The sequence below is a fragment of the Lissotriton vulgaris genome, chromosome 1_1 (assembly GCF_964263255.1).
Source record: "Lissotriton vulgaris chromosome 1_1, aLisVul1.2, whole genome shotgun sequence".
Classification (NCBI taxonomy): Eukaryota; Metazoa; Chordata; class Amphibia; order Caudata; family Salamandridae; genus Lissotriton; species Lissotriton vulgaris.
The window spans coordinates 1,299,505,781-1,299,517,152 of NC_141685.1; positions in this window are offsets into that span (position 1 = coordinate 1,299,505,781).

Consider the following 11,372-nt stretch of genomic DNA (forward strand, 5'->3'; position numbering starts at 1 on the left):
ATTGGCTAAGCAGAGAGTTGCTATGCGTTGGGGTGGCAGACCAGCACCAGCACATAAGCAGTGGCTGCAGGACTTGGTCTACTGCCGGGACCAACATACTTGCTATGCTGAAGAACTCCCTAGCGCCTCTAAGCCTTGTGACATATGGGGTCCATTGACATCTTATTTGCTCACCATGAATGTTAACTGATATACCTTTCTGTATATTGTTATTCTGCTCATTGTAATGTGATTATATTGCTGTATAAATGTGTGATGCCGTCCATTGCTAGTGTACACTACTGAGCTACCTACTTGTATGCTGTATGCCCACTGATGAATCAATGCTTTTGTTTCTTTGATTGTTTCTATGCTGAAACCTGGAGAACAAAAATTCCCAGGAATGGAGACTATAAGGTCCTACACTGGAAAGAGGTGTTACTTCCCTCCTGCAGAAAGCCACAAGAGTGTTGAGCCAAAAGGTGAGCTTAACGAGCCTAAAGCTGCCTTTGAAGGGCAAATGGGAAACACATGAGAGAGGGACTACCTTTGAAGGGCAAATGGGAAACACATGAGAGAGGGACTGCCTTTGAAGGGCAAATGGGAAACACATGAGAGAGGGACTGCCTTTGAAGGGCAAATGGGAAACACATGAGAGAGGGACTGCCTTTGAAGGGCAAATGGGAAACACATGAGAGAGGGACTGCCTTTGAAGGGCAAATGGGAAACACATGAGAGAGGGACTGCCTTTGAAGGGCAAATGGGAAACACACGAGAGAGGGACTGCCTTTGAAGGGCAAATGGGAAACACATGAGAGAGGGACTGCTCTACTGTTGCCAGCCCCTTGCTCAAAAAGATACTTGTAATGGTGGTGCAGATATTTTGCTGGGGAGGCCAGGCCCAGCGAGCGACCAGCAGTGTTGCTGTTCTTCTGCATCGCAGGAAATAGTTGGTCTTATCTCGGAACAGACTCAAACCATGAAACGGCATGTCCATGAGGGTTGCCTGGACATCAGTCCAGCCTGTTAATGCAGGTTTTTGGGGCTTTGACTTACCATATCTGTAGCAGGAAGAATGATATTGACAACCTGCCTTCTGCTCACCGTGTGCCAAGTCTGGGAGCAGAAGAGCAGTAGAGGAAGTGTATAGAGATACACTGGGGATACCAGAGTAGGTGACTTTAATAGTGCCAAATCTCTCATACACAGGGGCTTATTTATAAGAAATTAGTGTAGGTCAGAGCCACAAGGCTTTTTGCTGTGCCGCGCTACGCCAATTCGAAAGGGCAGGAATACACCGTATTTACAAGATGCAGTGCATGCCTGTCCTTTCAGCCAGTGCAGGTGCACATTTTGCAGCCATGGGCCAACGCAGGTACACTTGCACCATGGTGCAAGGGGCCTGCGTTGTTTGCAGGACTGTTTTTGTGAAGAAAGTGGCACCTTACTTTACAAAAACAATCCTAAGAAGTGTTTTCCTCTTTCTATGCATGCTGCAGAGCACACCTTGAAAGTGGAAAAACGAGGAGAAATGAATTTCTCCTTGTTACGCCTGCTTTGTGGAGGCGCATGGTTTTGACGCTTTCCCAGATTTATGCCATGTTGTGAATCTCCAATGTGTCACAATCAATGGGTGATGCATGGTGACACCTACTGCAAGCCCATGGAACACCTCTTTGACGTAGAGTAAGGCAAGTCAGCGAATTGCGCCGCTTTGCCTTACTTCCTATCAACGAGGCCATGAAAAGCCATATAAAGTGGCTTTGCATGACGGTGTAAATATGAGTCTGCACACTGCGCCTCCGGAGTGTCACAAAAGTGATGCTCTAGTGGTGCAAGTGTGACGCAAAGGACTTGTAAATAAGCCCCACAGTGTCCGTCTGTGAGTCAGCGGTGTGAGCAGGAAGGTGCTGTCAAAACAACAATGTTTCTCAAGGTGAAGGTGAGCACTTGGCTCACCCCAAGTCCTGAGGTGTGCTAATGCTAGCCTTTCGGTATACACGCCCACCTTTCATTGACCAAAACTTCATATGGCCAGCCAAAAAGCAGAAGAGAAGGTGACTTTTATGTGCAGAGCGACATGCAGCCATTGCTGCTGTAGTCATGTTCATGCTTTCGCTGTTTGCTCTCTTATGGTTTCAGCCGCGCCTCTGCCCTCCCATGTGAGCCCCAGGACTGCTCTGTGTTGGTTCTGTGCCTCAGCAGGAGTTCAGCAGGCAGAGAGCTGCAACCAAGAAGGAAAACATTTTTAGGGATTAAGGCAAACTGTTTGCACCACTATTTAAGTACTGTGTCTAAGTCCGATGAGAAGGTGCTAGAACCAGGAATGTAATCCCTATACAGACCTAACAAAGAAAGTAGGGAAACCCTACTTCCTTGACATACTAGACTTTGAAAATGGACAGCACCCTTCAGGATTAAATACACAATTTTGGATAGATAGCAAAATGGTATCTCAACATTTGTTAAATCACATGTGCCAATATCACAGTTGTTTTCCCAACAGATACATAGGCAAGAGACTCTGTGTCTTTAGTTTTCTGTCCTTTATTCAGTTTTTCATTTTCATTTAAAAATCGCTGATAGCCAAATAGCCAACGTGTTTCGTCCATGACCGGACTTCTTCAGGGCTGAATAGGACGTATTTTCAGGTTCACAAATGATGATTGTTTTAGTGTCCAGTTGTGGATAGAATTTATAAAGTTGTCCTTTCTCATAAGGAAGTATTGGTAATTTAAATTAGAGTCATGGATCGGTATAACAAGGGTTTGATTCAGGCCAAGGTGAGCCCAAACTCCAGCATCAACGAGCGTAGCAAAAAGGTCTTCTGGCAACCAGCAGCTGTCTGTCCCTTGAACCCTGCAGGAGGCCTAGCACCACGTGGCTCGAGTCGCTGAGGCCTGCAGCACCTTCCACCTACCACCTGCCGCTGATGCACCACCATATGACGATTTGGAGACTGAATGAACACTATGGGGAAATGCAGGACCACAGAGAGACATCTACCCATAAATTAAGTGGAAACGGCAGTGCTTTAAATGGGCCGGTACTCATGGGTATTGAGTACCAGCACTTCTTATTTTTATCCCTTCAAGTACCGGCACTTCTCCCCTGCCTTTGGAGAGTACCAGTACTTATGTCTGATATACTGTTTACTGCCAATTTTGCAGAGGCAGGGTGGAGCCTGCCTCTGGGATACTCTGACAGCCTAAGTGTCCCTGTAGCCCTGTGCTGAGCCCCTGCGGAACTGTTCAACAGCAGCTGAGTTGCATTATGTCTTGGAAGTGTGGGTGTTGAGAATTCCACTTTCACGCTGAGCTTGACAGAGCAGTGTCCATACCATTCAAGCCAGCTTTGTCAAACACATTTACACTTTGGTGTGCATAGTGCACACCCTGGAATCTATGCGATCCATTGACAGCGGCAATTAAGGAGGCCACAGGAGGTAAAAATGTCCTTTATCCTGCGTGAGCCTTTTGTGTGATTGTTTGACTGCTTGTGAGTGTTTAACGCCTTGTGTGTCCCAAGTTAAGACGAGAGAGGACTAGGGGCATGTGTGTGTGTGTGTGTGCATACGTGTCTCTGCGGGATGGTGGGGAGGGGACGACAATTAATAGAATCTGGCATGACTGCATAAAATGTGTTAAATGGGTTCAGTAGGTTGTAAGACAAGGATCCTCTGCTCTATATTATAATTGTATAAATCTTTAAGATGGGGAATGGATGAATTGGGTATAATTCCAAGACATGTCCAGCAAGCAGAGAGACTTGCAGAATCCGTCCGTTGTTCTTAGTGAGTTATTTTCTTAGGTTGTCCTTTCACTGTGGGCAACACACCCCTGGTAAATCCCCAATCTGAAGAAAAAAATGTGGGTTGTGAGCAGAGATTCCTTCTGTGCCAGAAGACACCACAAGTCAGTCAATCTTGATTATTTGAGGCCTCAAACATATTTCCATATTTTACGTAGGATAGGTAGAACCAGGGCCCTAGAAGTTCCTGGATGGTCGGTGGCTTCAGCCAGAGGGTGGCAGATAGTAAGTATTCTATAGTGTGGTGGCAGCAATGCATGAAGAGTAATACTGTTCAAAGAATGTGATGTCATATTTAGGAATAAATGAGCTAAGATAATGAGATGAGCATAGTGTTACTGAGAATCTACCCTAGAATATTTATCTACTCACCTTCTGATACCAACTAACAACGATGTAAGAAGACCAGGTGGGAGGGTGACACTGTTACACATGTGCCTTCATGCTGGACTGTGCCACGCCTGGGCTAGGGGATTCATGACTCATAAAGAGGGATAGTTGAGATGTTTGACATCCCCTTTCCAGAATCTAAAAATGTTTGTCAGTGATTTGTTTCCATAGCTCTTAAAAACCATGAACTAACACTGCCTCTCCTCTGCTCCGCACACCTGCTGCAGACCCAGTATCAATCAATTAGAGTACTTGTAGGGCGCGCTACATACCCGTGAGGGTCTCAAGGCACTGAGGGGAGGGGGTGCTGCTACTGCTCGAAGAGCCAGGTCTTGAGGAGTCTTCTGAAGGCGAGTAGGTCTTGGGTCTGCCGTATGTGGGTAGGGACGGTGTTCCAGGTCTTGACGGTGAGGTAGGAGAAGGATCTGCCACCGGAGGTAGTTCGTTGGATGCGGGGGACAGCAGCGAGGGCGAGGCTGGCAGAGCGGAGCTGGCGGGTGGGGGTGTGGAAGATGAGTCTGCTGTTAAGGTAGGCTGGTCCGGTGTTGTGGAGTGCTTTGTGTGCGTGGGTGAAGTGCTTGAAGGTGATCCTCTTGTCGACGGGGAGCCAGTGTAGGTCTCTCAGGTGAGGGGTGATGTGGCTGTGGCGGGGGACGTTGACGATCAGTCGGACAGAGGCGTTTTGGATGCGTTGTAGCCGTCGTAGGTGTTTGGCTTGGATTCCTGCATAGAGTGCGTTGCCGTAGTCCAGTCTGCTGCTGACGAGGGCCTGTGTCACTGTTCTTCTTGTTTTGGTCGGGATCCACTTGTAGATCCTGCGGAGCATGCGGAGGGTGTTGTAGCAGGAGGAGGAGACGGCACTGACCTGCTCAGCCATGGAAAGGGAGGAGTCGAGGATGAATCCTAGGTTGCATGCATGGTCGGTGGGTGTTGGTGCTGTTCCCACTGTGGTCGGCCACCAGGAGTAGTCCCAGGCTGAGGGGGTGGGTCCGAGGATGAGTATCTCCGTCTTGTCCGAGTTCAGCTTCAGACGGCTGCTCCTCATCCAGTCGGCGACAGCCTTCATTCCCTCTTGGAGGTTGGTTTTAGCGGTGTGAGGGTCCTTGGTGAGGGAGAGGATGAGCTGTGTGTCGTCAGAGTAGGAGATGATGTCGAGGTCGTGCTGGCGGGCCACTTGTGCGAGGGGGGCCATGTAGATATTGAACAGCGTCGGGCTGAGGGATGAGCCCTGGGGGATGCCGCAGATGATGCTGGTGGCTTCGGATCGGAAGGGTGGGAGGCGGACGCTCTGGGTTCTTCCAGAGAAGAAGGTATGGCACAGTGCTTGTCCGGTGTATGGCAATGACCCAAATGAACATACTAAACTACCAACACCCAATACCCCACAGTGCTGAGATCACATATTGCTTGCCTACAACACCATGCAGGCCTAACATAACCCACAGTGATGACCAATGTGCACTGTTTTTTATTTGTCAAACTCTTTGACGATTCTTTCACATTGTCTGATCTGGCCAGTCCATGTAAATAGAACAGGATGCATGAATATGCCCATTGCAAATAAGAGGAAATGAGGATCTCTTGAAAACTATGGTGCCAAAGGAGGGGGTGGTGGGTGCCCAGTACTATACAAATACTGTTTGGTGTTACCTGGTTTAAAAGAAAAAACGGTAAATCAGTAGTCTATAAGTGTGCATGTTGAAGCTGCTGTGCCAGAGGTTTCCCGTGCAATCTCCTTTCATTTAGTAAAGATAGGTGGAAGGACCATAATCACTTACATTACAGACCCCCAATGTGTATGTGTCAAGATATTGGGAATACCTAAGAGATAATATTAGAGAGAAACATTTCAATGTTATTTTCTGTTAGCTTTCTTGAGATTGAAGGAAAAATTATGAGACCGGTAAAATATGATTTAAAGCTAAAAGGCTCTCCTCTGTTTCACAAGTTTTTGCATGCATGCCATTATGAACTAAGTGCTATTCTTCATGAGCTCATCCTGATCTTTTCGTGATCTGTGTTCTCTGTGAGGAACAAGGCACTGAGCAAATATCTGAAATTCCAGAGGGAAGGTTTGATAGGGCTAAACCAGGACCCCACATCACTGGCACACGATAGTACATAGGTGGCCCAACATCACTCAATCCTGGCCTAAATCACAGCAATGGCGCAAGATCAGACAAGGAAGGTTTAAAAATCACACATTTCTAGCTAGACCACACAGAATATGTCAGGATCACTTTAAATGCAATGGGCTGCATACTTTTTTTAGTGGGTCATAACAGCAAAATGGCTAATAAGTACTAAGCATGTGTTATCTCACATGTGCAGAGGGAACCTGCACATATGGGAATTTGAGTTTACTAACAAGGACAATGCAAGTACAAAATGAATACACATAAGATAGAAGAAGTGCCATTGTATCATATATCCCACCCCTAGCCCCGCCCACTTGCCACACCTCTAACTCAATTTGATGAGTACCTGCACTTACTTTTTTCAATTAAAAGCACTGGGGAACAGGGAGTGGGCCCAGGGAGAGGTGTTAGGGTATAAATGTTTGAGCGTGTCTGAAGGGCCATGAGTTTCTCAGTGGCGTAACAATAGCAAAGCGGGGTAGGTGTAAGTTCCAGGGTGCCCTCTCCGGGACTGTGCACGCTGGGGTGGGTGTCTGTGTGTGTGTTGGGACTTTAAAAAGCCCTATGGTTGACAAAAATTGTATTACTGTTCCCTTTTCTAAACGGAAATGTGGCTGCTGCTACATGTATCTTTTTAGAAAGATGTTCTTTTACTTGACTCTTGAATTACACACCCAATAGGTGACGGGCTGTGTATGGGGGCACTTTCTTTTTTATCTATTTTAATTGATACCCTCATGGTAATCACTGAATCATGCTTTTTCAATTAATTCATTTGATATCACAATTGACAATGCAATCAACTCGCTTTGTATATATTTTTTTAACATGCTTTTATGGTCTAAAGAACCAAAATAAAGTTAAAACAAACACCCTTTCCATGCTCTCTCCGTTCACGTTCTCTATACGGGTCCCTCCCTTTTGAAGCCTTGTGTCTGCTGCAATTAACTTCAGGGATCTGGAGGCACCAGCAGCGGCCCTGGGCTTTCAAAACCATCCTGCAGTCTACCAGGGAAATGCCCTGTTGAATAGAAGGCCTGTCCGGCCATTGGCTCAGAGCCACAGCTGCCCAGGGTTGAGCTAGAGCAGTGTTTCCCAAACTGGGGTCCGCGGACCCCCAGGGGTCCGTGACACATTCCCTGGGGGTCAGTTGGCAACAGTTTTAAAAGCACAGAAAAGTTTCTTGTATAATTAGCAGCTTTCCAGCAACAATAAAAGTGTCAAGATCATGCCAGTGATTAATGTACCTGCTGGAGGTGAGGAGAGTTTTGTTCAGTGGCAGCTTTGACTTAACTAATGTAGCATAGAGGGGTAATGTGCCTACTGCAAAGAACGTGTAACATGCATTTTAAAACGCAGTATTTTATGTGCATAGGTTCGTGGTTACTGCTTTTGTCACAGAGATTCTTTCGTTACTGTGCACTTCACAAGTGACATTGTAATGACCTATAAACTGTCATCAAAGAGCTGCTTGCAAGCTACATGGTACCAGTGCGTAACTTATGTTTTCCCCCAGTTATTCATTATCCTGATGCTGCTAAAAAGGTTTATTTGGGTGGAAATACATTTTTAATGTTAAAGTCAGTGCTAGTCACCGTGTTATGTTCTGAATCCTGAGTTTGTGCTTTTCCAGACCAAGCACTCTTTAAACATTTTATATACACACTGATTTACATGTATGAATCAATGTCTCTATATGTTCTCTGGCATCCTACAATGGTATGAGAGATGCTATGAAACAAATGAAATGCATGGGACAGAGGGCTATTACTTCAATATAAAATACTAAGGGCCATATATATGATCCTTGTTTATATGTGCGAACGGGTTCGCAAACCCGTTTGACAATGCAAAAACCTATTGGGCCATGTGCTTTGCCTATTTTGCGAGTTGCAATATGTTTGCGACTCGCTAAATATGTTTTGCAACTTGCTATTTGGAAGGGGCCTTTCCTTCAAAATAGCGAGTCTCAAAACCATGTACAAATGTTTGCGGTCGCAAAACATTCGCAATTACCACCTACTTCAAGTAGATGGTAATGCATTTGCAAATGGGAAGGGGTCCTCAGGGGACCCCTTCCCCTTTGCAAATGCATGCAAAAATATTATTTAAAGGCAGGCAGTGGTCCCAGGGACTTCTGCCTGCCCTTAGAAAATTAAACGAAAATGTTTCATTTCCTTTTTCTTTAAATGCATGGTAAATGGGCTGCATTTTCTTTTTAAAACTGCTTTATTTAAAAGCAGTCCCACACATGGTGGCCTGCAGAGCCCAGCAGCCACCATACCTGGGAGGGCTGGCATTCCCAATGGGCTCGCAAATTGCTAGAGGCTCATTAATATTAATGAACCTCGCAATTTGCGACCCCATTGGGAATCCCAAACAGTGTTAAAACACACTGTTGTACATTTCATTTAGCGACTCGCAATTTGCCACTTGCCATGTGTCCCCAATTGCGAGGCGCTAAATGAAATGGTCGTACATCTGGCCCCAAAATCCTTAGTACTTTGAGTATTTGTTTTGTATGCACACGTGTGTATTTTTTTCGAATTACGGTTTTAATATTTGAAATGTAACTCTTACAAATTGCTTGGGGGTCCCCGGCGTCCAGTGATGACTCAATGGGGGTCCTCAGGAGTCAAAAGTTTGGAAACCACTGAGCTAGAGGGTTTGGCAAACAAAACCGAACTGGTTACATGCTTGTGATATGAACCTCTCCCAATTACAGTGGCTGAAAAGGCCTTTTGTTTCAAGCCTGGAACACTTTAATATTAGTAATATGTCATGTGTAAAATACTGCCGCAATTGCTTTCAGCAGTAACGGGTTGGTGAATATATTTTTTGGGAGATTAAGATGCTTAATCATTTTAAATGAACATTGCGCCCAAGCTCAGATTTAACATAAATAGCTCAAGAGGGATGAATAAACTGTGATAACGCCTCTCTTTCACCACGTTTACTCACCAGGGACTATTTAAAGAAAGGAGGCAGGGTAGTGACGTAGTCAGGCAGAGTCCATGGGTAAAAGAGGAAATATTTGAAATGCACCTGGTGAGCTCAACAGATGGCGATTCGTTTAATTTGAAAAATATGTTCTATGAATGCCAACAACTTTACATTTTTCTGGTTGACTATACCTCCCAATGGCAGGATTAGATTTCCCTGTAAAGGCCCAGCTTTTATGTTGTAAAATGTTCCTCGCAGCCAGCACCAGTGAACCAGATGTAGCATCGTCTTTGCAGCCCATTTTGCTTCACAAACTTGGGGGTCGGTGGGGACTTAAGGAATGTGGGGAATTTATCTGAGCGAGTAGATAACCAATGAAAACAAAAACAAAGCTAGTTGTGAGTAAGGCAACATAATTGTTCCCTGAGCATCTCACAGAGGACTCTCGACAGTAGATAATCCTGTATGGAGTGAAGCCGCTATTCTGAAATCGTGTTAATAATTTACACTAATGCTACCCTGGTGCACCTGGTAATGCATGAACCTGCAGGTGTGAAAGTTATATCTCAGCAATAGCACTAGACTGCGCAAAACATAGCTACTGCCAGCCTCGTTTGCAGAGAACTACATTCCCACTAAAGGGAGTGCCGAGTTAAAGATGAAATAACACTCAGAACAAGCATTGACAAACCCAATAGGTTTCGCCTATTAGTGACCCGTTGGCTTGTCAATGTTTATGTAACCATGGTGTACAACATTTGTACATAAGGATTATTATATTATAGTATATTATATCATAATTATATATATATATATATATATATATATATATATATATATATATATATATATATATATATATATGTGTGTGTGTGTGTGTGTGTATATATATATATATACGTTGCCTTTCTGCTGCTGACCAGACGCTGGGATCAACTTGCTGCTGGAATTGTTGAACTTTCTTTGCCTCCCGTCATCAACAGCTCGCGGTACCCGCTGCGCGGGTCCCGCTTCGTTGGAGGTCATCCCTGCATAGCGCCACTGCTAAAAAGCATTCTCTGGGTGCTGGGACCTGCAGGGCTGCGAGCGTGTTGTGGGCGCAGGACTCCAAGTCCCAGGAGCGCCCACAACTCCCAATTGCCAACAGCTGGGACGCTCTCCCTGCAGGCTCCTCCCCTTCCTGCTCAGGCAGTATATCTTTAAATTGAGAGTCCCGCTGCGCGGGAGCGCCGGGAGAAGCCCGGGACAAGGGCGGGACCGTCTGTGGCCGTCAGGGGCCGAGGGAGGCCGGGCTGGGCCAGTCCCCTGATATTCTTTTTAATGGATCACCTTACAGTAAGTGATATCTAAGTGCTGTATTTTGTTGGCGTTAGTAGATCAATGTCTACCTCCACAAGTAGTGCCATTTTGACAACTCCACCGGTCGAGACCGGACCACTGGCAATTGGTCCGCTGGACAAATTCTTTTTTAACCGCTCATCCCTATCCATTGATAAAGAGATAACGCTTGCAGAGAGGCGCGCTGAGCGCAGATTTTCTATTGAGCTACTTAAAAACTCTACGGATAAGCACCCTGCCCAAATATATCCTGCTTTGGTAACACCGTTATCCTCAGTAAATCTCCCAGCTGTAAATGAGGGTCTTGATGTATCCACAAATGTAACAAATAAGGACAATGTTACCGAACTGATTTCATCTTGTGGGAGTCATATTGATCCTATGTTGCTTCCTGACTCAGGTGCCAAGGCTATCTTGGCCCAACCCAAGCATGGATCTAAATGGAAAAGGACTATCATACCGAGAAAATGTAAATTTGTTAAACCCCCACAAAAGCATAGGAAGTTACATAAAACTATGTGTACTAGAGAGGTTGCCACTGAAGCAAGTTGTAGTACAGGAAATGTTCAGGAGGGGAATGTTGTTTTATTAGATAGCCCAGCCCCTGGAAAGAATATTTCTCCTGAGACAGGTCCCCCAATTGATGACAAGCTATCACCACTCGCAAACCTGATCCCTGAGTTAGAAAAGCTGCTTAGATTACTTCTCTCCCCGATTGAGGACCGAATTGGTAAACTCTCTGATCGACTAGACCACTTCGAGCAGGCAACGATA